Source organism: Bubalus bubalis, chromosome 18 (assembly GCF_019923935.1).
Source record: "Bubalus bubalis isolate 160015118507 breed Murrah chromosome 18, NDDB_SH_1, whole genome shotgun sequence".
NCBI classification, from domain to species: domain Eukaryota; kingdom Metazoa; phylum Chordata; class Mammalia; order Artiodactyla; family Bovidae; genus Bubalus; species Bubalus bubalis.
The window spans coordinates 9,121,099-9,146,731 of NC_059174.1; the positions used below are offsets into that span (position 1 = coordinate 9,121,099).

Genomic DNA, 25,633 nt, shown 5'->3' on the forward strand with positions numbered 1-25,633 from the left:
ATTCAAATTCAGCCAATTATGGTACTAATGTTCTTCATAGCACAAGGAAAAATAATTACTCTGATCCTGAGTTCAACTCAGGGTCTCACCCTGTGTTTAGACCTCATATCTTTGGCCTCCTTTAATCTGGGAAACCTCCTCCACCTTGTTCTCTCTTATATGATCTTGATATACTTTAGAACTGCAATCTGGGTTTGTGTGATGCTCCCTATGATTACTCCAGGTTATGCACTCATGGAAAGAACACCACAGAAGCATCACAGAATCCTAATGCATCCTATGGGAAGCACTTAGTATATCTGCCCGTGTCATTCCTGTGACGTTAGCATTGCTCTCTTATTTAGGGTGGTATCTGCCACGTTTCTCCTTTGTAAACTTAATATTTTTCCTTCTTACATAATCTTATAAGGAGATACTGCCAGGCTCACAAATACCCTATTTCTTTCCCTATTTTCATCCACTAGTTCTAGCTTTCATTAATGATCATTTCCCAGTGCTGTTATTAAAGTCACAGTTGCCAAGAGGTGATTTTCCATTTGCACGATTTCTTCTGCATTTGTTAGTTAGCATTCTGTTTTAAGGAAGAATTTTCCCTTCTTCCCCATTTGTTAACTTACTTTCATTTTTAAAAGTAGTATCAGCATGGGCTTATGGAGTCTTATTTTATTCTGTGGGGTTACAATGTATTACTATCATCATTTCTTCTCAAGCTGCAATAGTCTACAGTTTGGTCAGCAGGAGATCAAATATACTGGTTTTATACCCAAGGATACTAACATTTCAACTCTTACTGCTGCACTTAAAGTCTGCCACTTTCCTGTCTTGAATCCTTTATGTAGGGAATTTCTTATTTTCCGGAAAGTCCTCAGACCCAGTGATGCAGTTGCTATCTGTTTTGGCTAATTCTTGAAATAAAAATTTTTAAAAAGCTGGTGGTAGAGGTGAAGGGAGTTAAGTGGCATTTCTCCCCAGAGCCCACACTCATGGCCCTGCCAGCTGCTTGGAGGCCCAAGGGAGGTAAACTGCAGTCTTTCCTGAACGCTTTCTGCTTTCTCTCTTCTCTATCCTTTTGAACATATTCTATGCTCTGCCTGGATTAATTTGAACTCCTTATGTTAACCCAGAAATGGACTGAGACTTCAAGACCCATATCTTCCTCTGTGAAGCCATCTCCACTCCCTAGCCAAAACTGATTATCCTCTGCTTGGCAGCTCGATGAACCTTTGGTATAGACTTTTATTATAGAATCAGTCACATGGCATTGCAGTTATTTACTTGGCCATTTTGTTCTCCTCAATAGGCTGTGAGCTTTTCATGAATAGGTTCTTACACATACCTGTATCGAGCAATAGTGAATATTTTTAATGGCTTAAAATGCATTAGAATCTACTTCCAGATTATTAATATAAACCAGAGGTCAGCAAACGTTTTTCATCGAAGGGCCAGGTAGGCGTTGTGGACGACAGAATGTCTCCGCTCTGCCACTGTGGAGAAAGCCCCCACCACATAGTGGGGCTGTGTTGCAATAAAACTGTATCTGCATAAACAGGAACTGGGCTGGACTTTGCCCTAGGGCCATCGTTTGTTGGCTGTTAGTCTTTCCCTGCTCAGGAGCTTCTCAATGTTTGAATCATCTTCCCTTAGAGATCCCTAACTTTCACAGGCTAATGCCTGCATATCCTGAAGGACCCAAAGCCAACCTGTCTGGGGAGAGGGGGGCGCTGCCTGATCCTTGTAACAGATGAAGTTCCAATGCTGTATTTTCCATTGCTCAGTTGCTGGTTCCTTACCCCAGCACTCTTCACTGTTGACTGACGTCTGCCTTTCACACTTCAGTGAAATTATCACAAGAGCAGGTCACTCACTCCCTGTGCCCATAGTCCATCACAGGGCTCACTCCGCTCTGGAGCTCTGTAAACGTAGATCGCGTAAAGGAGTAGCGTAGGGCTGTCACACAGAGTAGCTGCACATTCTGCAGCAGACACTGCCAGCGCCCCGCCGGTATCCCTGCTTCTTATCCCTCCCTGGCTTCAGGCCTAACTGACTTGCCAGGGAACACACAGCCCTGGGAGCAGCCCTCAATCACAGACCAGAGGAGCTAGTGTATAAACACCCCAGCTCCCTCACCCCTCAGATGACATAACCCTGGGCTCCAGGATTCCCCAGCAAGAGATGTGCCTCTTGTTTCCCCACCTACAGTTGACAGATAAACCTTTGGTGGCTACATTGCCTACCTTATCTCATTTCCTATTCCTATGGGTACTCCCTTTACTTCCCAAATAAACTGCATGCACTTGTTTCATGATCAGCTTCTGGAGGAGACAAACATAATCTTCATAACAACCCTGTGGGCTGTGTATCATCACCTGCATTTTAAAAACTAAGGAGTATAGGCCGTTCAGTCCATGCACGGGAGAGTCAGAACCTAAGTCACAGACCCCTGACTCCAGACCCTGAACATCATCCGCTTGACCTTGTTACTCCCGACGGGTATTCAACCAGTGTGCATCGAACGGCTGACTAACTGATTATAGCTGTGACATAAACTCACCTCCCCAGATTCAACCCTGAATTCAAATGGTTTCTTCGTAGTCATAATACAGTGCAAAACAGATTGTCCTAGTTAGATAAGAATGAAATCTGAAAAGCACAAACATTTAAGTCAGCTGGATTATTTCCCCCTAAGCATCTTGTGCCCTTGGGTGCTACCTCTTCCAGATCCTATTTGAACAGGGAGTATCTGCTGAATCCCAGTCTTGCAGCGATTGATTTCATATGACCATTAGCTTTGTTTGCAGCGATTGCTCTGCTCTGCAGAGGATTACTTGAGAATGAAGCCTCTGTAGGTGTTTAAGGCATTAACCCTCAAGTCCAGAAAGTCTCATACTTCCAGACCCGGCTGTAAGCTGATTTGTACTTTACAGCACTTTGCGTAGATGGATTTCAGAACAGAAAAAGGTCTATCTAGGGGAGGGGCAGCAGGAGGCGATCTTGAATCCCAAAGCCAAAACTCAGAGGGCACTGATTAAGTACAGGTTAAAAGAGTGTGGGAAATAGACCAATACAAAGGAGGAAGACAGTCCCTGAGCAGGCTACATCATAGAGAGCTGTTATTGAGAAATGGATCGGCAGGAAAATCCTGAGTGTGAGAGCTGTGTTTGGGTGAGAAACAGGGAATGGTTGAGAAGTAAGACAGGGGAAATGTTTATTCCATTTCTGCAGAGGTGCTTGCATTTCTGAATTCCATTTCTGCAATTGCATTACCCAGCATCTAGTGTACAAGCTCATTAGCAGCATTACATGCTGAGCTGGCTTAGTCTCTGGAGCCACGGCACCTGGGGAAGATATTTCTCCTGTGTGTACCTCACTCCCCTTATATGCAAAGTGGAATAAAATGGCCCCTTCCCCATGGAGTTGATGGTGGTGGGGGGAGCAGGAGAAAATGACTAACTGTGAATTGCCAAGAACAGTGCCTATCACATGGAAAGCATTCAGCTCACGTCTGCCATTTTTACTACTGGTAGTGGTGCTGTTGTTCCAGAGATAGCCATCAGGATTGGCACACTCCATGCATCATGCCATTTTGGGTGTGTCCATTGAAGTGGTTACCAAGGCAGACTGCTACCTTATCCCCCAAACCACTAAGAAAGAGCTTATCAAAGTCTTTGCTGAAATTTAGATAAAAGATCTACTACAAGTCTATCTTTTGCCATTTAATGTCCATGAAGGAAATCAGGTCACTCAGGCACAACTCGACTCTAATGAACCCTTGCAGGCTTCTAAAGTTCACCCCTTTATTTTAGATGTTCAAACCGTTGCTTTAATGATCAGCTCTGGAGTCTTGACCCTGAACAATGTCAGTCTCATTATAGAATTGCAGAATCCACTGCCACTTTTGAAATATTTGGAGATGCTTTTCCGAGCCCTGTCTCAGTCCGCTCCTGTTCTTCTGCGTGGAATTATTTAGAGCCGCTAGGTGCAGCCTTCCACACCTTTGACTCACATACGGTGTCTTTTCCCTTCTGTTAGCTCTGCGTTTTCATTCTAATGCTCGTTCTTCTTGGAACCTTGTCTCGAGTTGGAGGTGAAGCAGATGCTGATGAAGTCTGCATTCTCTTTACCATCCTTCTCTTTTGCTCACCTAAAGAAATGGGCTTTACGATTCAACTTTCTGCTCTAAACTTAGCTTTAAAGCCCATTTGGGTGTCCTTAGAAGTTTTTCTACGTGTCAGCTCATATGAGACACCCCACTCCAGAAGTCTTGTTTTTTCACTATTCAACTTAACAAAACATGTAATTGGGACCCACTGTGAGGCAGGCGTTATGTTACACTTCAGAGACACAAAGGAAAACCAGATGCAGTCCCTGTTTCCAAGAGGCTCAGGGTGAAAGGAGAGACGCAAAAAGACAAATGCAAGGCAGTGTGCAAGAACTGCACTAAAGAGGGGCACCGCAGAGCTGGGCACCTCCACCTGGGAGCTGGAGGAGGCAGGGTGACTTCATGGAGAAAGCCATGTTTGAGCAAATCTTTTACTTTATTCTCCTTTATTCCTTTTATTCACCCACCTCACTCCATTCCCTTCTCTAGTCCTACTGGCCGCCACCGACAATGTGTACAAATGTCTTTTTTTGCTTGGCTCGTACTCATGCAAAATACATATTGCCATTTTACATCCGTGGATTTAGTTTTAAATTGATGTAAATGACCCTGTGTTACTTACCATACCTTATTTTATTGCTTAACCTCCTTCATTAAACATTCTTTGTGTGAACATCTAGGCTGTTACTGTCGTCTCTGTCTATTCCCATGGGTTGCTCATCCTTCACGCTTCACTTTTCCTCTGTCTCCATGTGGCACATCCATTGTGGTTCCAACACCCACTCACTCTGCAGTCACACATTTTACGACTCATTTGTGGATCAGCGTGAGAAGCTCCTTGAATCATATATATGCAAGAATATGGTTACTGGGCCATAGGTACAGCGGGCAGAATAACGGCTCCAAAGATGTCTACTTTCTAATTCCCAGAATGGGTGAATGTGTTGCCTGACAGGGCAAAAGGAGCTCTGCAGACGTGATTAAGAATCTTAAGCGACGGGGAGATGAGCTTAGATTTTCCAGGTGGGTCCAGAGTCATCACAGAAGTTCTTATGAGAGAAGGAAGAGGCAGAAGAGCCAGAGATTTGAAGACACCACACTGCTGGCTCTGAAGATGGAAGAAGGGGCCATTAGTCAAGGGATCAAGGAATCAGGTGGCCTCTGGAAGTCAGAAAAGGCAAGAAGGTGTAGTGAAAGTCGCTCAGCTGTGTCCGACTCTTTGTGAGCCCATGGACTGTATAGTCCATGGAATTCTCCAGGCCAGAATACTGGAGTGGGTAGCCTTTCCCTTCTCCAGGGGATCTTCCCAACCCAGGGACTGAACCCAAGTCTCCCCCCTAGAACCTCCAGAAGGAACGCGGCCCTGTGAATGCCTTGATTTTAGCTTTGTGAGACCTCTGCTAGACTTCCAACCTCCAGAGGTGTACAGTAACACATTGCTGTTGTTTTAAGCCACAGAGTTTGTGGTAATTTGTTACAGCAGCAGGAGGACCTGCAGACATAAGGTAAGACTAGACTTGTTTTGAGATGTTGCTAGATTACTCTCCCAGATGGCTGCCCGAGGCTACACCCCCTTTTGCTGTTCAGGAGGTGACCTGTCTGATTTCTGTTAGCCTCATGGATATAAAGCACAGATGAGTATTAAGGAGAGCTGGAGCTGCCAAGAGTGACGTGGGTTGAGGGGTGGCCTCGAGCCCCTGGCTGCTGTGGCTGGATTGGCTGGTCTGGGGGCAGTGGCAGGGGGCAGGGGTGCTGTTTATGTCATCAGGCACTCAAGGTAGGGTGCTCAGGGGCCTCCATGGAGAAGTGGAGACAATACCTGTACCCCACCTGAGGACACAGGGCTCAGGGCCTCCCTGGAAAAGAGCCTCAAACAGTGAGGAGGGAGGAGGGATAGTGGTCAGAGCCGGGCCTGGGCAGCATTCCCAGGTCCACAGCTGCTGGGTGACTTCAGGCGACTGCCTAAGCCTCTCTGACCCTTGTTCTTTGTTCTACTCTGTGTGACGGGGATAGTGACGCTGTCTGCTCACAGACTGCTGTGCTGTGAGGGCTCCATGAGGTCATGATGCAAAGTCCTCACGGAGCAAATGGTAAGTAAATAGTGAGCACCCAAGAAATAACGAGAGCAACATTCTCATTATCACAGTTATTAAGTTAAAATAGTTTCCTACCTTTCTTAAATCAGCCCTTCCTAATTTATGGTATCATTGCACACCTTGCTCTCCCTCTTGAAGAGTAGTATATTGAAATAAATTTTCACATGTTTAAATATAAATAATTTTATCCATTAATTTCAAGTTAACCTCCCCTTCCTCAATTTCTCCCTTCACACACACACACACACACATAAACACACCCATCTCTGAAAAGCAGAGATCTCCTTTTAGGGTTGTTCATGGCAAAACTCAATTAGGCACACCATATTTTTCTGATCTCTCTCCTCCCTCCGTTTTCAGCACTAAATAATGCAGGAGAGGAGAGTATATCGGGTTTGTAAAAATGGCAGAAAACAGGGCTGTAAGGATTCTGTGTTGGGAAGAGATGAAAGAGCCTGGTCAGAGGCCAATAACAAAGTGAAAGAGAAACGCAAAGGCATTGATGAGGGAGGAAAGGAAGGCATTTTTCAAGATAAGATTTGCGGAGAGTTGAAAAGTGGATGACTCGGGAGACAGTCGAAGAGTCTTCATTAAGCAAGAGCTCTGGATGAGGCAGACCAGCGGGGACCGGCTTTTGAAGGGCCTGGGCTCTGAAGAAGCTAGCAAGCAGGAGCTCCACTTACTCGCCGTCCTCTGAAGCCTTCTCTCACTTGCCCGCATGCAGGCAGTTTCTTCTTCCTTGGGGTCCCTGACTGTGTCTCCTTCCCTCCATTAATGAGTGTGGAATACCTTCCACAGTAATTTGGAGTCGTACGTCTCTTTCCTTCACTTTAACTACACTTTAGACATTTCTCCAGTCATTCTCCTCATGGATTGAAACAATAATTATTAGCCTATTACCCTATCCCTGTGCCAAGTGCTTGACTGCATTATAGAGAATGCATCGCACGCGGACCACTAACGCTTATGGAACAACCGCGGCAACCCAGGAAGGGGGAGATTGAGACCTGTTCATAGAGCTGCAAGAGGTAGACGGTGAAGGCGGGACCTGCCCTCGCTCAGGCACTTCAGCTCCCGTAGGGCCTTTGAGGCTGTGTTGTCACCAAAACTGAGGATGGTGCAGGGCAGAGGGTAGACTCAGCAAGTGTTTGGTTTGTGAACAAATTCTAGCGCCTGCAACGCAGCTGGCTAGTCATGCGGCACCAAGACTCAGGATTTCCTTCCCTCAGGCCTGACCACGAGTGGTGGGCAAGGTGGCCAGGGTGAGGCCAGTGGCCTGCTCTAAGAAGAGGGTGTGAACCTCTTGGCCCATCGGTCTGTCTTGGCCACGTCTATTTTGGGCAGTCTGATCCCCTCCACCCGCCATGAGGCAGTGACAAGAAGGGAGAGAAAAATATATCTTTCCTCTTAAAGGGTCTTTTAACAAATAAATAACCGACTGGAAGACATTTGAAGAAGTTCAAATGTTCCTGAAGATATCTGCATCAATCAGGTTAATCCATTTGCATACTTGAGTTCCATTTTGGATTGTGTGACCCTGCCCTCCCTTGGATGGCTAAGTAGAGTTTCAGCCATGTGTCCAGTGTCCTTCAGGGGCTGCAGGATGGAACCTGGCTGAGAAAGGGGAGCCCCTTGACCAGGGAGGCACAGAGAGGGTCAGGCTATAAGCTGGTGTGTGGGGCCACCCGACAGACATGGAGACTTTTAGTTCAGAGAGACAGCCACTCTCAGTGTCCCAGCTACGAGGGAGCAGAGGAATGAAAACCCACATTTCTTCCCTCTCGTCCCTCTCCAATATGTTTTGTCCATTTGTCAGAGGACCAGTGAGCAGGTTAACTGAGTCCACAAAGGCCATTCCTCACGAGGGAGACAGGAGGAGGTGGTCAGGCTGAGGCAGTGAATTGAAGTGCTGGACGTGAGATGGGCGCATTGAAGACAGCTCAGTAAAATATGGATTATATACTTCTGATGACTGGGCACTGTATGTTAGAATGAGTATAAATGTGATGCTTGAGGGCTCATTCCGTAAAAACCCTGTGCTGAACACTTCAGTAAAAAAAAAAAATCTGTCTTAATCCTCCCCAACAAGCAAGGGGGTGGTTTCTGGAATAGAAGTAGCTGAGACTTTGGTTTCAGTATCTTGCCCAGGCAAAGCCCTAGAGCTCTCTTCATGAACTGTATCCATGAACCTTCTCATCTTTTCTGGTCCTCATGTTTCATGCTCATGACTTCCTAATAGTCAAGAAACGTTTGTTTGTTTGTTTCATGGCCAGGCATTCATGAACACTAAAAGGGGACAACTGTTTGCATTGAAGTCTCTGTCATGGAGTTCCTGTTGGCAGGTCCTCTGCTTAATCCAGTGTGTTGAAACCCTCCTGGGGCTTTCTGGTTAGTGATTCAGGACAATACGTGACTGCTGAGTCATTTTGGTTTTTTTTTCCTTCCCCCACATTCTGTCATTTCAGCACAAAGGAAGGCTGGGAGCCTGGGAAGCACCATCACCAGAGGCTCAGCCTCCTGTGATTGGCTGACTTACACACTGTATCGGCTGAGGGCAGTTTTCAAAAGGGACTCCATTTCTACAAAGTCATTTTCCATTGATCTGGTTACTCACTTTCACTTGGTCATTTCAAAATAATTCAAAAGGAGGAAACTAATAATATACTTCCATTTTGCTTCTCACCAGCATATCGCAAAAGTAAATTAATCCTCAGTGCTTGTGAATAAAGTTTGTGCTCTGATAAATTTGTTCTCCGAAGCACGCTTTATTCCTCTTTCCTCAGTTCCCCAGCTCATGTACCATAATTCCAGTTCCAAATCTCCACTCTTGAGGCAATCCTCCCACACCCATCTCTGGAGGGTGAGGTGGTGAATCCAGTGAGGTCCGGATGAACATCCTCGTCCTCCTCTCCACCCTCTGTGTGTGCCTTCCTCCTCTCCTCTCAGAGGAAGGACCATCTCTTTTTGCTAAGACTTAACCTTAAGTCTTAAGGCCATCTGTTCTGTATTTCCCTTTCTCTCTATCCCCCTCAAGTATTTTCCTTTCTTCTTTTTTGTCAAAAAGAAGAAAAAAATTACACAACTGTTCAGAGAAACCACTATTCCACTACTACTGTCTTTCTGCTGCAAGAATCTGTCTTTACACAGTTTCTTTGGACAACCATCTGGATTTCTATGGTTTCAACTGTGAATTCTACAAGGAAGATTTTCCTTTTTTAATGTCAGCTCAGTCCAGTCTTTACTGAGGTCTTTTGCCCCATTAACAACAAACCACATCATTTTTTCCTTTTCTTTTTTTTTGCTTGATTCCACTTTCTGAATTTTGGGGGAAACTCTCATTTCTTGATATATCTCCCCACACACAGTGCTCACGGTCAGCCTTTGCTGCAACACTGCAGCTACCTTCCTGACTGTTCTGCCCAATTACGGTAAGTCTCTCAAAGCCTGCAGTACCGGCTCCCTAGTCGAGACCACTGCACAGCCCATGCTTCATCTTCTAATAATAGTTTCTTCTCTTCTTACCCCCGTCTCAAAATTGGTCCTCCCATAGCTTCTGTAGCTTAACGCACAGTCCCTCCTCCTCCCTTACTGTCTGAGGGCTGTTTCTTGCTATGCTTCCATTCTGAAAAAGGAAGTATAGTGCTGATTTTAGTGACATGAACTATGAAGCCTTATTTCCTTGATTCAGCTTTCAGTGTTTGCACTTGTTAGCTGTGTGATCTTAGGCAAATTATTTTAAACTTTTAGTCCTGGCGTCTTCATCTGTAAAATGGGGATAATGATACCCACTCTGTAGAGTTACACATGAGAATTGATTTAAAACATTTATAAAGGTCCCCAGAAAATTAGGATTTATGCCATTAATATCTACAGTTCTCTTTCAAGATCCTGGCATCAGAACTGTATTAATTTCCTATTGTGTAAGCTTGTGTAACAAATTAACACAAGCTAAATGGATTAAAGTAACAACAAAAGATACCTAGTTCTGGAGATCAGAAGTCCTAAAAAGGTTTCACGGGGCAAAAATCAAGGTGTTATCCAGTTCCTTCTGGAGGCTGTAGAGGAACATCAATTTTCTTGCCTTTCCCAACTTTTAGAGCTACCTTCATTCCTTGACTCATGACTCTTCCTTCCATCTTTAAAACCAACAGCATCTTTAAATCTTCCTTTGTTTCTGGTCCCATCTTTCACTGGGACATTCAGTATTACATGGGACCTACACAGATAATCCATTAATCCATGGTAATCTTCCCATTTCAAGGCCAAGTGGTTAGCAACCTCAATTCTATCTGTATCCCTAATTTCTTTTGTCATATGACTCACCACTGTCATACGTTTCAGGGATTAGAATAGACCCTGTTTGGGAAGGCCACCTTTCTGCTACTGCTATCTTTCCATCTCAAGAATCCATCTTTATGCAGTTTCTTTGGGACAACCATCTGCATTTCTATGGTTGCAACTCTGAATTCCACAAAGAAGATTTTCCTTTTTTATTTCAGCTCAGCCCCAGTCTTTATTCAGGTCTTTTGCCCCAGCATATTTCAGGATGCCTACTCCTGGCTGCATCCCACACAGTCAACTCTTCATATTCCCACAACCAGTGCAGCTCCTAGTGACGCTCCTTCTATGAATGGCCCAGACTTCTCAATATTTATTGAAGAATGAGGAATCTTTCTGTCCACTTTGAGTTGAAATAAGTAGAAAAATATTTGGTGGATACCTCCATCACCTGAGCAGGAGAGATATTCCTTTAAACAGTGACGGTTAGCATTTGCTAAGTGTGGCAACCATGAGAATATGTATCCCAGGCCTCTAACCACAGGAGCGTAACTGGCCAACATTTTCAGCTGCCGAGCTCTTAAGCCCATGGCCATGTTTGGGCTGAGGTTGTACTTCTTATTAGTTCTCACAAATGACTCAGCAAGGCAGGGGTGCTAAGGCAGACCAGTTCCTGGGAGTCTTAGAACTCATCTGACAGCTGGCCTTCGCTCTGGGACTCCCCTAGGACCTCCTTTAGTTGCAGGGCACCTCCTTAGACTCTAGGACCCCTCTACTAGCCTTCCATCCCTCTCTCCGTCACTCCAAGTAAGACCTGCCACTTAGTCTGATGGCTTTCCCGGGTGCTCCCAGCTTCCTATGCATGTTGTTACTGGGTGTTTCCTTGATAAAACCATTGGTCTTGAACCCCACCTTGCATCTGCTTTTCATAGGTCTGGGCTAACATGCCCTGTTCTGCGCTAGGGAGTCAAAGGGCCAAGACCTGATGGTGAAGTTCAGCTCCTTGGATTCCGTGGATTCCAGGCAGACACAGAGAATTTGCAACAGCCAGTAAGGGAGTATTCAAACAATGCAAGCTCTCTGGCACCAGGAGGAGAAAGTGGGAGGAAAATGAGATGTTTTAGGAAAAACAGAGGGATCCATGAGACAGGACTTCTGTGAGCTGATGTCATGCTTGACATAAGTTGGCAGTTAGTTGACTAGAGATTTTGGAGCCATTCAGCAGGAACATGTGCATGAGAGAGGGGCTCTGCATACCCTGAACAATGGGGACAAATCCATGCCTCACTTCAGAGCATGTCTCTCTGAATGAATCTACCCTCGTCTACTCTGTGCACCATCCCCCTACCCCCTCCCTCTAGGAACTAACTGTGATGGGGAATGGATCTGATCACTCAGCTTCCAAACAGAGGAACAGTTGGTGAAAGTAGACCTGGGTTCATATAAAGAGGGCTTTTGCTGTACACACCTCATAGCTTTGAGTCACATCTACCAGAGACACGGGCTTCCAGCCATGGGTGGGAAGCTGGACTGGGCAGCCCGTAAGACTTTCCATACCAGAGATCTGAGTGATTCAGCAATCATGAGAGTGCCCTATTCCAGTAGATTCCAAATGTGGTGGATTGTCTGAATCACCAGGGAAACCATTAAAAAACACCGCAGTGTTCTAAATCAGAATCTCAAGGGAAGGGGAGTAAGAAACTGGTTTAAACTATAACAGATTCATTTCCCTTGCAATCCTATTGGCCAGCGTAGTCTGGACACCACACCTCTGTATTCAGCAACAACACCCCAGATTTTAGATACAGTTCACTGGAGTCTTCACATTGGAAATACTCTATGCTATCAGAAGTTTGTTTGTTTGCTTTAATGTGCTCAAGAACATATAGATCAGAATCTAATAGAAATGTGTTTACATTCTGGCTCTGCCACTTATCTCCTGACTGAGCTTGAGTAAGATATTCAACTTCCCAGAACCTCATGACTTTTTGCTTTGTTTTGTTTTAGCTATAAAATAAAGATGGTAATAGCACCTATTCCCTAGATTTATTGAAGTGATTCAATGGGCTAACACTCTGATATTGAATATAATAGCTAATACTCATATTCAACTTGCTGTGTGCCAGTCACTGTTTCAAGCACTTTGTTAGTTCATGTATTCCTAACAACTCTCTGAATGAGGTGCAACTCGGATTCCCATTTTACAGATGAAAAAGCTGAGGTTAAATAACTTGCTAAAGGTTGCACAGCTAGTAAGAGGTAGAGCTGTAATTTAAACCAGGAAATTTATTGAGAATATTTTTGTGAGGACTCTGCTATAACACACGTGTGTAAAGCACCTTGCTCAGAGCTTAGAACATATATCTGCTTAGTAACTATTAGCTAATGTTATAATCACTGCTTTTACCCTGGGGCTTAGAGTGCAGTTGTTGCATCTCTCCAGCATCTACAGTGTTCCCGATAGTTAACTTGTGCCTCCAGAACATCTGTGTCTTTATTTCCCCTCCTCCTCTGCATGCTCAGCCCTGTCTGCGTGATAGAAAGGCAGCATGCACCGACGTGTTGACTTACTGAGACCAGGAACGTCACATTCCAAGTCTATTTCTGTTGAATAAGGTCAGCAACTCATATTGTTTGCTCTGTTTTTCCTAAGTGTTGGAGAGGAGTCCTTACAGAAGTAAAATGTAGTAAGCCCTTTGATCCCAGTGTTGCTTGACTTCTGTAGTGTCCAGGGAACTCTAGCATCTAGTATCTTTCAGAGCTTTGGAGAACCTTTTTTGGAATATAAAGGAGGGGAAGTTGAAATCCATCTCTATTACAGCAAAGAGAAGTTAGAGGATGATTCATCCTATTCTGTAGGGAAGGCAGAACTCAGAGATCTTGAAATAATCAAGATTTGGTAGATTTGGAGGAAAAAATAAAGTACCATCAATTGTATAATCAGATGGCTCCAACGAAGATGCTAAACGGTGTTTGGATGACACTGTATTCATTAGATGTTTCCCCAGCTTTCCTCTTCATTTCCCTTCCAGAAGAAATCTTGCACAGGCCCTCCAGAGATAAGTGTACAGATTTTGTAGAGTCAGCTCTGGGGTTAAAAATAATTTGTCACATCCTGTGTGTGAGATCTTGGGCAAGACCCTTATCATCTCTGAACTTCTGTCTCCTTTCTGAAGCGTGGACATTACTCAAACATATTATGGAGTGGCTGTAGGACAAAATGCAACAATGTATCGATACAATTAGAGCCCGGGTTAGAGTCCAGCCACACACTCGGTAGATGTTCCTGATGTTCTCTTGATGATGTGTTTTTCTGTTGGCACATCTGAGCCTCTACGACACTTGGGGACCAGAGTGAATCCCAGAACTGACTTCCACTGTGTTTGATGGAAGCCTTTGCCATTTGATCCAAGGAGAACAAGAGTGCTTTGTTGGAAACACCCATTTTTGCTTTCAATTTCTAATAGCTACCGTTTCCATCATAAATATATGAAGTCCATGGTCACAAAATCCCTTTATAGACTCTTTAGCTCAGCAGATCTCTCAGATTTTCAGTGCCCTCAGGGTCAAAAGTGCCTCAAAACGTTAGTGCTTTATCACAGCAAGCGTTTATTTCTTGCTCACGCATCTGAGGGTCATCTGGAATGTGGTTGACCTAAACTGCTGGGTTTAGCGCTGGACTGTGGTGGGGAGAAGACTCGGTTCTGTTCCCTGTGTCTCTCATTCTTCTGGTTAAAGTAGAAATGCAAGAGGCAAGCCCAGCCTTGGGACTGTATCTCAAGCCGTGCTTGCATCATAGCCAATTGCTCTTATTGGTCATAAGGTCACAAGGCTAAGCTCAGCTGTACGAATTTGGGCCATATGTCTTTCTACCATACCTGGAGCTCCAGATCCCCTAGTTCTTTTACATTTTAATTAATTAGTACTTTCCATTTGTGTAGGGCAGACTAGGTGGTTTGGGTGACTTAAGTCTATCAGAACATCACACAGACCACATAAGGTAATATTAGACACCATCTTAGCTTGACAGAATTAGGACTTAGTAACTTACTTTTCATGAACCAACAGCACCCAGCAAAGTGTCTGGTATAAAAATGGCCATCCAGTAAAATGTTTTTTGAAAGAATCAACAAATGAGTCAGCCAGAAGCACTCCAGTCACCCTGCCTTCTTCCCAGATGCTGCCTCCCTTGCTCCCTCCATAGTGGCCATCACCACCCTCATGATTCAGCTTCTCAGTCTTTATTCACTCTTGGCTTCTTTTTCCCTTTGTCTTTTTTCCCTTGAACTCTCCCAACAGTAGGATTCTATTGAATTAATTAGCCATCTTTCAATCTGTTGGACAGAGATCTTAGGGCCTGCTGCCTCTTTTTGGCACAAATTAGCCAACATTTAAGGGGGCTTCTTTTTTACACAGCTCTTCACTGTTTCAATCACAAAGAATGGTAAAGAACGAGCAGGGGATTCCCTGTGGCTGAATTTCTCAGCCGGGGTCTGCGGGATTCCAGTGTCACACTGAGACAGACTTGAGGACTTTGTGTTACTTTGCCACATCCCTCTTTGGGATGATGCCTAGTCCTGTGACTTGAAACGATAAGCTCTCTCCAGAGCACGGAGGTCTTCCTCCCTCTGAAGTGTTCGTCACAATCTGATGAGCCCATAACCCTTCATCTCATCGTTTCCTGCCACCTGCTGCCAGCAGGGCGTCTTAACCAGCAGAGCGTTCCTGCCCAAACATGGCACTGCCCCACCCACTAAAGCAGAGCTTTTTTTTTTGATTTTTGTTTTTAATATCTTGTAGTGACAACCCTATTCCTTAAATCACTGAAGACTGATGGGAAGTCAAGGCAGCTGGGCCAAAACTGTAGCAATAAAATTGCTGTGTGTGTGTTAGTGTGTGTTTTCTTTCAAATGTAAGGAACTATTTCTAGAGAAAGAAACAGGTTAGAGTCCTCCAAAGTAAGGAGAGTAGAAGGAATGGTGTTTTTCTCTGCAAGTCACTGGAGAACGGGAGATAGGGCTGGTGACCCTGACGTCAGGTAGAGAAGCTGGAGGCTGGATCTACAGAGCTAGAAGAACATGGAAGTTTCTAGCAAAGCTGGAAATGTTCAGAAAGAGAGCAGATAATCAAGAGCAAATTCAAGATTAAAATTGGATACTTGCTCAGTAAATTTCTGGGTTGCACAAGACAGGATATGCTGGGAGGTGAGAGGCGAAGACAGAAATGACCTCAGATGAGACCGTTACCGGGTGGATGATCAGCTCCTTGAGGCCTCCGCTGTCTCATTCCTCTTTTTATCTCTAGTGCTGGAGGCTCTGGGCAGTAGCACCTAAGCGAGCCTTGTGATCTTAGATAACAAACTGACTGATGAATGAATTCAATAGTGAAGCAGCTAAGTTATTTTGAAATTGAAATCTAGGATGAGCTTCACCATTACCCAGAAAACAGAGCTTTAAAAAAGAAATGAAATTGGGTCATGTTTAGAGATGTGGATGGACCTAGAATCTGTGATACAGAGTGAAGTAAGTCAGAAAGAGAAAAACAAATACCATATATTAACACATGTATGTGGGATCTAGAAAAATGGTGCAGAGAAACCTATTTGCAGTGCAGGAATAGAGAAGGAGATGGAGACAATGGATCTGTGGACAGGGGTTGGGGGTAACGCTGGGATGCGTTGGGAGATTGAGATTGACATATGTACGCTACCATGGGTAAAACAGATAGCTAATAGGAACCTGCTGCATAGCACAGGGGTGCAGCTCAGTGCTCTGTGGTGACCTAGAGGGCTGGGACTGGGGGGCTGGGCGGGAAGACCAAGAGGGAGCTGTTATATATATACATATGTGTCAGTAATGCCTAACGCGGCTCCCGACAGGGATGAAGGGCATATGGCTGATTCACTTTGTTGTACAGCAGAAGCCAACACAACCTTGTAAAGCAACTATACCCCCATTTAGAAAAATTCCAGGTAGATGAGAGAGAGGGAGAAAGAGAATGAAGAATGAGTGGGTGAGGGAGCGAATGAATATTCAACCTGTACCTGAAACTTAGCAGTGTAAGGAGTTGAAAAAAGAAAAGGCCTCAAGAAAGGCTAGGCTCCATCAGTCAGTAATGTCACAGACTTCTTTTTCTATTACACAGAGTATTCCACAGCATTCATGTTATGATCAGAATACTGTGTCCTTTTTGTACTTAAACTAGTTCTCCTAGCTTAACCCATCCAAGAATTGATTCACTTTTATCCCCCTCCTGGCCAGTTTTCTCTCTAACCAAGCATTGTGATTTACATTTAAAATTTAGTTTAAAGCCCTAGTGTCTGAATGGAACTGCCCTTGTTAAAATCCCTGGGATCCAATTATATAAATTCTCTCCATGCCCTAGGGGTTCTCTATCCAACAACTGTTGAGCAAATTTCTCTTCTTCACACCCCACCCCCATCACATCTTCCTTGACCAGCTCTTCTCAAGGGCCTTTTCCTGTCTCCAAGGATTTGAAGCCCAGCTCCTTTCTTGTCAGCCTGTGATCTCATTTCAGCCCATCCAGGGGAATATCCTTACTGCCCTCTTCCCCAGTGAATGTACATGGGATCACATCATAATTTTTTCTTCCTCTGTATCCACATTCCTCCACTCATACACAATTTCTCTTTCTCTCCTTCCCAGCTCCAATCCCTTGTGGCTGGAAGTTAAGAAGCCAACTGCCAATCACTGTCAAATGCAACATTTCCAAACTTCACCTTTGGAATGGACAACATTTTGTTCTATAGAAAAGCAAGGGTTCCAGAAAAGACCTATAGACTTCATTTCCAGGAAGACGCATATTCCTTGTGCTTCCCTTGGAATGAGTCAGCAGTGAGGAAGCAGGAATATGTTTCTGTGGTTCTCACTCCTTTCTGCCCATCACAGGAGAGGATTCACCTGGGTTCCTCCTGCACTTTTTCAGGATTTCAAGTCACTTGCATGATATTAACAATAACAAAGGAAGCCAAGAAGTTCTCATGCCTTTTTAAAATTGAGACTCTTACCAGATTTCAGCCCCAAGGCCAATACATCTGTTGGCTAAAATAAAAGATAACCTTTACTTCATTTGTGAGCCCCAGTCAGTGGTCCTGCTTTGAGAACAATTCTGAAGCCATGTTGATCTCATTGGGAAAGAGGGCAGTAATGGCGCCTCCCACAGATAGGGCTGGAGGAAGCGGTGGGGCATTTCTGCCATGTCCATGCCATCCTTGGCTTGGGCTTGATACAGTCCAGAAGTGGGTGTGCCTGGTCTCTCATCTGGGGGAATCACCCCACCTTGCACCCTGGGCTTCTGAAGGTCTCCAGGGTGGTAACTGGCACACCATTTCAAAACATCTCTTTAATGTCTTCATCAGAGATTTAAACGTAAGTCATAAATTTCTTTTTTTTTCCAAGGGTGGGAGTTTAATTGTACTGGGAAGCTCCATTGCATTCTACCATTGTTCCTTCCCTCCCAGTTTCCCATTTTCTAAGCAAACCTTTTCACACAAATAGCAACGTATTCATCAGTGGCTCACTATAGTCACCAGCCATCTGAAAAACTGACCACACACTCTTGTTAGCTATTACGTGGGTCATATTTAGCATAATTTGGGTTTTTACTACTGAGAGACATTTAAGGCAAAAGTCACATATTTTCAAAAATCTGTATTTTAATATACTTTCCTCTCCATGCACCCCTTGTTAGGGGAAGAAGCAGTTTTGCTCTTGGTTGGTCAACATGATATTGGTTCATCTTCAACTCAAATTTCATCTCCTTACTTCAGGTACCACCTCCTGTAAGACTATGCTCCAGTCTGGCTTTTGTCTCTTTCCTGCTCCTCTCAAGTCTGTTTTTACACTTACAAAACTCCCAGTCCACTCCAGTCTCTCTTCCCATGGCCACCTCCAGGGCATAATTTATAAACATTCTTTCTGTGGTATGCAGGTGGCTGAAATGAGCTATCAAGGGACAGAGCATCATCTGGGAGTGGGGGCTGAGGGGGATGGATGTGGAACATGGCACACAGCTACTCAAAGGACTGCTGATTCCAGCCATGATGTAACTGTCCATCATTGGGGAGAATTAGATGCTTGAACACAGCCAGCCTCAGCCTTGACCCAGTAGAGGAAGAGGGAAGGAAAAATTTTAAATTTTAATTCTGCCAATTTAACAAACCCAGTTTATATCATTATCTAGGATGTAAGTGGAGGGCTGTACAAATTTACTGGAGAATTTTAGCTTACCAAAAATGAATATAGTGTACGAGCTATACAAAAATATCAGAAAGGGATGAGGAAGCCAATTGTAGCTGAAGCATTTCATATAATAAAAGTACATTTTCATGAAAAGGAGCAGGAAAGGGGCCCTGGAGGATGGAAGAGGAACTCCAGTGGTGGGCTTCCTTAAGGTCATAATTTCTACAGTAGGACATGATAAACTTCAGAATGTTATCAGGCAGGTGTTCATGCAACACAGAAGTATGTTCTTGTGTAGACTTTGTCACAAACTAGATGTGGATACATCACTTGTAGGTGGATACATCTCCTGTTTAAATTTCAGTGTCTTTGTGAAATGAGGAGCGTGGCTTGAAATTAGTAGTTTTCAAGCTTTATTGTACATGAGGATCACCTGGGATGCTTGTTTGGAAAATATACTTTTTTTAAAGACTCCATTCACTGGAGATTGTGGTACATGCAATTAGAGCTAAGTACCTATATGTGGGAAGAAAATCTTCAGGTTTGACTGTCATATAAGTGGGACTTTTTTCTGTACTTGGAGAGGTCTGTCATAGAACTAGTTGAGGGACTAGTTGCAGGGTGGGAGGTGGACCCTTAGAGGTAGTCTCATGTTCTAAGAGGCCACAGTTCCCAGTATTCCAGAACTATAGCCCCTGTGTTGAAAAGTTCTACCTGAATGTTTGCATAATCAATAGTTTGGTCTGATTTAGCTAACCTACAAATACCTTTTTTAAAGCAACTGCTTAATTCAGTGTGAGGTGCAGAGGGGGTTATATATAGGGGGAAAAAAAGTGCTGCACTGCAGTTCCTATTGTATAGGAGATTAACATTTGCTTTGAAATAAAGAAAATAATAAGTAATTAATCCCATAAGAAAAGTAAACAATAATGGGCAGGAATTCAGAAGACAAAATTTGTTCAGCCTTGGGTAACAACCAAATTATTAGTAGAAGTGAGGACGCTAGTCAGGCATGACCTTGTACAAGAAGAACTTGGACTCTGAGATTTAATGGCCTCTGGCTGACACTGCTTTGTGTGTCCATCTTCCCCAAGAGTGGCAGAGTCTAGTGGCCTGAAGAGGGGTCTTCTTTGAACAGAACTTAGCATGGGCTGGGCCCACTTTTTCTTCTTTTTTCAAGTCTTCCCTGGCCCTGTTTTCTAATTCACACACTGGGTCTTAGCCAAGTTAATATAGTTGACTCAATAACTGTCTACAGCCTAGTCTTGGGATCTCTTTCCTGCTATTCACCTTGTAGGAGGACTCTTCTTTGTGGGCTAATTTTACATCTTATTCCCCAAGGGCAGTCTGTACCATGCACCATCCCCCCACCGCACCCCCCAACCCTGCCAAGTGCCTTGGGAATCTCTTACCAGAGCGCACTGGCAGTGCTTAAATCACCGTTTTTCAGATCAGGAGAGCATTTTACATCTTACAAATACTTACACTCATTACCCTGTCGCTACTGATTTAAATTGTTGCAGGTCTCAGTCAATGCTGGCTTTTGACTCGGCTGAAAAAAACAAAAAAATAAAGGGCCAGGGAGAGAGAGGCATGTAACTGACTCTGTGCAGATTCTAGAAATTGATCTTAGACCTCCTTGCCATCCTTGGTGTCAAGCCAAAACCCATCATCATCGCGAAGCAGTGTTTTGGGTGAAGTCGGAGGACTTTTCCCACAAGAACTAATTTTAGATTAATAGAAAACAATTGCAGCTGAATCATCTTCAAAGGCATGTTGTGTTAGACCGTGGCTCATAGTTCAGAGGAAGCTACTTCTCAGCTCGGATTTAGTTGAGCGTTTCTTCTCACATCGGGGACACGTCGGTATCATTGTACTGTAAAACACAGAAAACAGGGCCTGGAAACAAACACCAGCAGAACAGCCATCAACAGGCTCTAACAAGCCGGATTTCCTGAAATGTCCGTAGGCAGGGTTCTGGTCAGAGGAGATCGCCTCAAGGGCAGCACTCCCTTAGCCCAGAGAGGGGCTGGCAAAGGATAAAGCCTGTCACCCCTCCCTCCAAGAAACCCTGGTTCTTTTTCTGACATGATATCCCTTTTCTGGAGCGGAAGTGCCTTCTGCAGAGCCAGCCCATTCCCTCCGGTGCGGGTCTCAGGGGAAGTGCAGCATCTGGCTCTGGCCTCCGTCTAATTACCCATCTGTTTGTGGGGAGGGAAGGGATGCTCGAGTCCCATCCCTTCCCCAGCATCTCCGTGTGCTGATGCATGAAGACCACAGCAGCTGCACCTCGGAGTCCACCCTGTGGGCATCACACTAGCTGACTTAGCTGTTCTGTTCAGTTCTTGGTCAGGGCTGCCCGACTCTCGAGACCACAGCTCTGACTCCCCCACCGTGGCTCTGTACACAGTGTGTGCATTTGACTGACCCAGGTTCCTTCTTGCTCACTGAGTCAGTGCCCTGAGCTTCACTGGGGTGCCTGAGGCGCCCCCTCACTTAGGGATGCTCAGATACCTCCTGTCCAGCTGTTTCTGTCAGCACCCGCAGAGGGGCCCTGCACTGTGCAGTTTTTAAATCCACTTCCCAGCTTTTACTGAACTAATGATGCCTTTGTGTATTTCCCCTCACTCTGGAAGCCATGTTTGGAAAGAGCTTATATGCCAAACAAATTGCATTTAATAAACAGGCATTCATTAATTTTTCTACTTTTTGAAGATTAATCGAGGTCTGTGTCAGGGTCAAAAACTCTTGTTAATCTTTGACAAATGGAAGGACCAATCTAAATTCAATTCAAGCCCCAAACAAACATCTTTTAGCTAATTCAGATGATCTGGTTATGGAAGAGTTTGTAGTTTAGTTCAGTGTTTTGATATATTGAACCATTTCAGACCACCATTAGCATCTAAACCAAGTGGTTAATAGAATACTTTGGAAGTAGAAACACGTGGGTTTAGGTTCCACTTGGCTACAACTTCCTTGCATGACCCTGGACAAGTTTCTGAACTGAATGTATCTCAGTTTCTTCATGGGTAAAATTGGGATAATTATACTACTGATTCAATAGAATTATCATGAAGATCAAATCACATCATGTTCGCAGAGTACTCTAGAGAGGTGTGAGACAAGAAATCAGTAAATGTTAGCTGCTCCTAAGTTTATTTTCATAATTTTTATCAACACCATCAATTATCATCACAAAACCAAGATGTCTGAGAATGGATATCCCCGATCAGGAACCCCTCTCTCTGTTCTTGGGCAAATACTCATTCAACTCAACTCTAGCTGGAACTCCTAGAGATTCCCGCTGTATCTATGCTCCCTTTTCCAGTGAAAAAGTGAAACTTGCTCAGTTGTGTCTGAGCAACTTTGCAACGCCATGGACTATATAGTCCATGGAATTCTCCAGGCCAGAATTCTGGAGTGGGTAGCCTTTCCCTTCTCCAGGGGATCTTCCCAACCCAATGATCGAACCCAGGTCTCCCACGTTGCAGGTGGATTCTTTACCATCTGAGCCATAAGGGAAACCCCCCTTTTCCAATAGTAGTAGCAATTTTAGCCAGGGACATGATCACCCAGCTAACGACTAACTTTTCCAGCCACCTTTGCCAGATATGGCTATACAACCAGGTGATGGCTGCTGAGACATGAACACACATGAGGTATGCATTTCAGGTAATGCCCTTAGAAGGAAAGAAACATGTTCTTCCTCCCTCTTTTCCCCCTGCTCTCCAGCCAGAAGGCAGACCTAGTAGTAAGTTATCTTCAGTTAAGCCAGCAAGGGCACATGCTGGAGATGGCATGGTAACAAGATGGACCCCCAACACCCATCAGGCCACTATTCCAATTCTGGACCACTAGCCCAGACTGTGATATGAGGCAGAAAGTCACTTCTTTGTTGCTTTAAATCACTGAATCTTCTGGTCTCCTATTACAACACAACAGTGTGCCCTAAAAAACACACCTGTTTTCAAAAAATAGAAGTGCTACTTTCCCCCCTATTATACAACTTGCTGAAGTACAAAGCCACATCAGCCTATTATGGCTTCCTTCTGATTGGCTGCAACCAGATGACAACAGGGATCGTGCTGCACCCATTGAGAAGACTACCCAGCCCCCCTGTAGGCTTCTGGGGAATCAATATATTTTAATTATGAGAAAACACACCGTGTTTACATTCCACACACTGGCAAGAGGAAGGGCAAATCACAATCCTCGCAGCCTTTATCAAAACCATGTACCGCTGTGTTTGTCAAGTGGGATTCAAAATTGGATGAACCTGAAGAGTTTTCATCCCCCTGTTTCCTCCCTTGTTTGTTTATGTGGTTGTAGCTTACAGGATTAAAAAACTTACAGAACAAAGCATAGCAAAGGAAAATGGAACCTTTGGGCTGATGAAATAACTCTTCCATTTTAGGAAAAAAAGGCAATTAGTGACTTGAGGTTTTCCAGGTGGGGCAGTGACTAGGAGGTTACCATATTCCTTTCCTATTATATATCTAAAAATATCTGAGGAATAATCAGACCTGTAGGAAAACACACATGCAATACAAAGCAACCCCCTTCCCCTTCCCCTTCCCAGTGACTCATCCGTTTCCTGAACTGGAACGGCACTGAGTGTGGAAACGCCAGTTTTGAGAACAGTGTGTGTCGCTTTGTGTGAAAACGTTAGGCAGCCTTATAAAAACCAGCCTAGGACAGAGTGTCCCTGCCCTATTGCCCTGCCTGACCGGTCTCCCTGTTCGTTAGAGTCATCTGATTTCTTAGCAGACACTCGCTGGCTTTTCTGTGGAGGCAGATCGTACACTGGAATCAACAATGATACGAATGACAGCGACAACTAAAACAACCTCGCTGAACTTTTATGCCTTATAAGGAGGCGTTGGTAGCCTCATGATGAATATTCAGTTCCGTTCAGGGGGCTACAACTGATATCATGAAACTTACTTAAGGTGACTCAGAGAATCACAATAAATGGTTACAACGGTGATGTCAGTGGTGACCGTGGCATTAATGATGATGGTGCTGGTGATGGGCACGACAGTGCTGTTGCTGGTAATGATGGGGACGCCTCCCTGTAGGCGTGGTACTGGCTAGCCACTCACTCACAGGCAAATGAGGAAAGGTAAAGTGCTTACTGCAGTGTTTTTTACACATTCAGTAATCGTCAGCTTTGGGGCCATGACAAAGATGAGGCGAATGAGGTATTTTTATAGGGCACAACATTTAGGAAGGGGTGCCAAAAAACTCAGCTATCAAAACAAATAATACTTAATGCAATATTTTATAACAAAAATTAATACAAAGAATGGTAAACAAGATATCAACGTTTTAAATAAAGTTCAGAAACTTGTACAACTTGCCCACTCATCTCACCCAGTCCTGTCCCAGTCTCTCATTTAATGTTAATCTCAATAAATCCTCACAGCAAGCCCGAGCCCAAGTGTTATCTCTGTTTTACAGATGATGATATTGAGGTTTGGCCGCTTTGTTTGCAATTAACATGGTTCATATGCAGAAGAATTTGGATTTAAACTCTAATCTACTGAACCACCTGTGGCGCAGTGGTAAAGAATCTGCCTGCAATGCAGGAGACCTGGGTTTGATCCCTGGGTCAGGAAGATCCCCTGGAGAAGGAAATGGCAACGTAATCCAGTATTCTTGCCTGGGAAATCCCATGGACAGAGCAGCCTGGTGGGCTCCAGTCCACGGGATCATGAAGAGTTGGACACAACTTAGGGACTAAACAACAACTACCCAACATAGAAGTTCAGGTTTTTCCCATTATTCTACCTGGCATCTAAAAATAAATTTCTTCATATCATTAAAATAGTCACTGTAATTTTCTAGATCACTTTTAAAAGATGAAGTATAGATAAAGACTATTAGCCACAACTCTTATCAGGACAATGAGGTCAGTTAGGGTGTCACTGATACTTAGAGAACCGGAAGAATCTGCATTTATTAAATATCCACTCATCTAAATAATCCATGTAACCTACTTAGAAATTCTACATGGAAGGCATCCGTGTTCCATATCACAGATGGGGAAACAGTCTCAGGATGGGGTGTCATGAACCATCGTCAACCCACAGCAAAGCCAGCTCATCTTCCAGGCTGATATAATCCTGTCCTTTCTACTGCTTCAGAATTGTCTACATTTGTCCCCGGAGCCCAGTGCTTTTTATATTTCAACATAGCAGTCTTCTTTGGAGAAACCCATTTTGCTTGTATCATGAAATGTTTTCCCTAGAATTATTTTAATAGCATTAATGTACTGATTTTAATAGCAACTTATGTCTCATGCGATTTTAAAATTGGCATTGATTAGTTGAAGATATTTTGGAAAAGAGTGAAAAAAGAATTTAAAAAAAAAGTATTTCTATCATTCAGAAATAGGCAGAGATGTAATTTAATGCTGTTCCTTCCTAATTTTTGTTTTGTTTTTGTTTAGAGTGATTTTTTTTTCTTAAACAACCTATCTTTTTGGTGATAATAGAAACTGATGATAGAAGAGTAAATAATATCTCTGGACTAGACTTTTTTGCAAGGGGTATACCCTTGACTCCATCTACTCTTAACCTGTGCTTGGACATTGTTCAATCAAATATTTGCTACCACTTTCAATTTCCCCATCTAGACCCTTTTATTGGGCTGTTATCCTCTCCTATAAGTTAAGAGAAGTTTCCCATATCCTGTGCAAAGTAATTTTTAGCACTTAAAAAGTTGGCTTAAAGCTCAACATTCAGAAAACTAAGATCATGGCATCTGGTCCCATCACTTCATGGGAAATAGATGGAGAAACAGTGGAAATAGTGTCAGACTTTACTTTTCTGGGCTCCAAAATCACTGCAGGTGGTGATTGCAGCCATGAAATTAAAAGACGCTTACTCCTTGGAAGGAAAGTTATGACCAACCTAGATAGCATGTTCAAAAGCAGAGACATTACTTTGCCAACAAAG

The 25,633-nt window shown here is 44.0% G+C and overlaps 1 protein-coding gene across 4 annotated transcripts in view; it reads left to right on the plus strand.

Annotated features, from left to right (window-relative positions):
• Window positions 1-25,633, plus strand: part of CDH13 (cadherin 13) — a 1,055,068-nt gene that overhangs the window by 357,063 nt on the left and 672,372 nt on the right. The window lies entirely within an intron of this gene.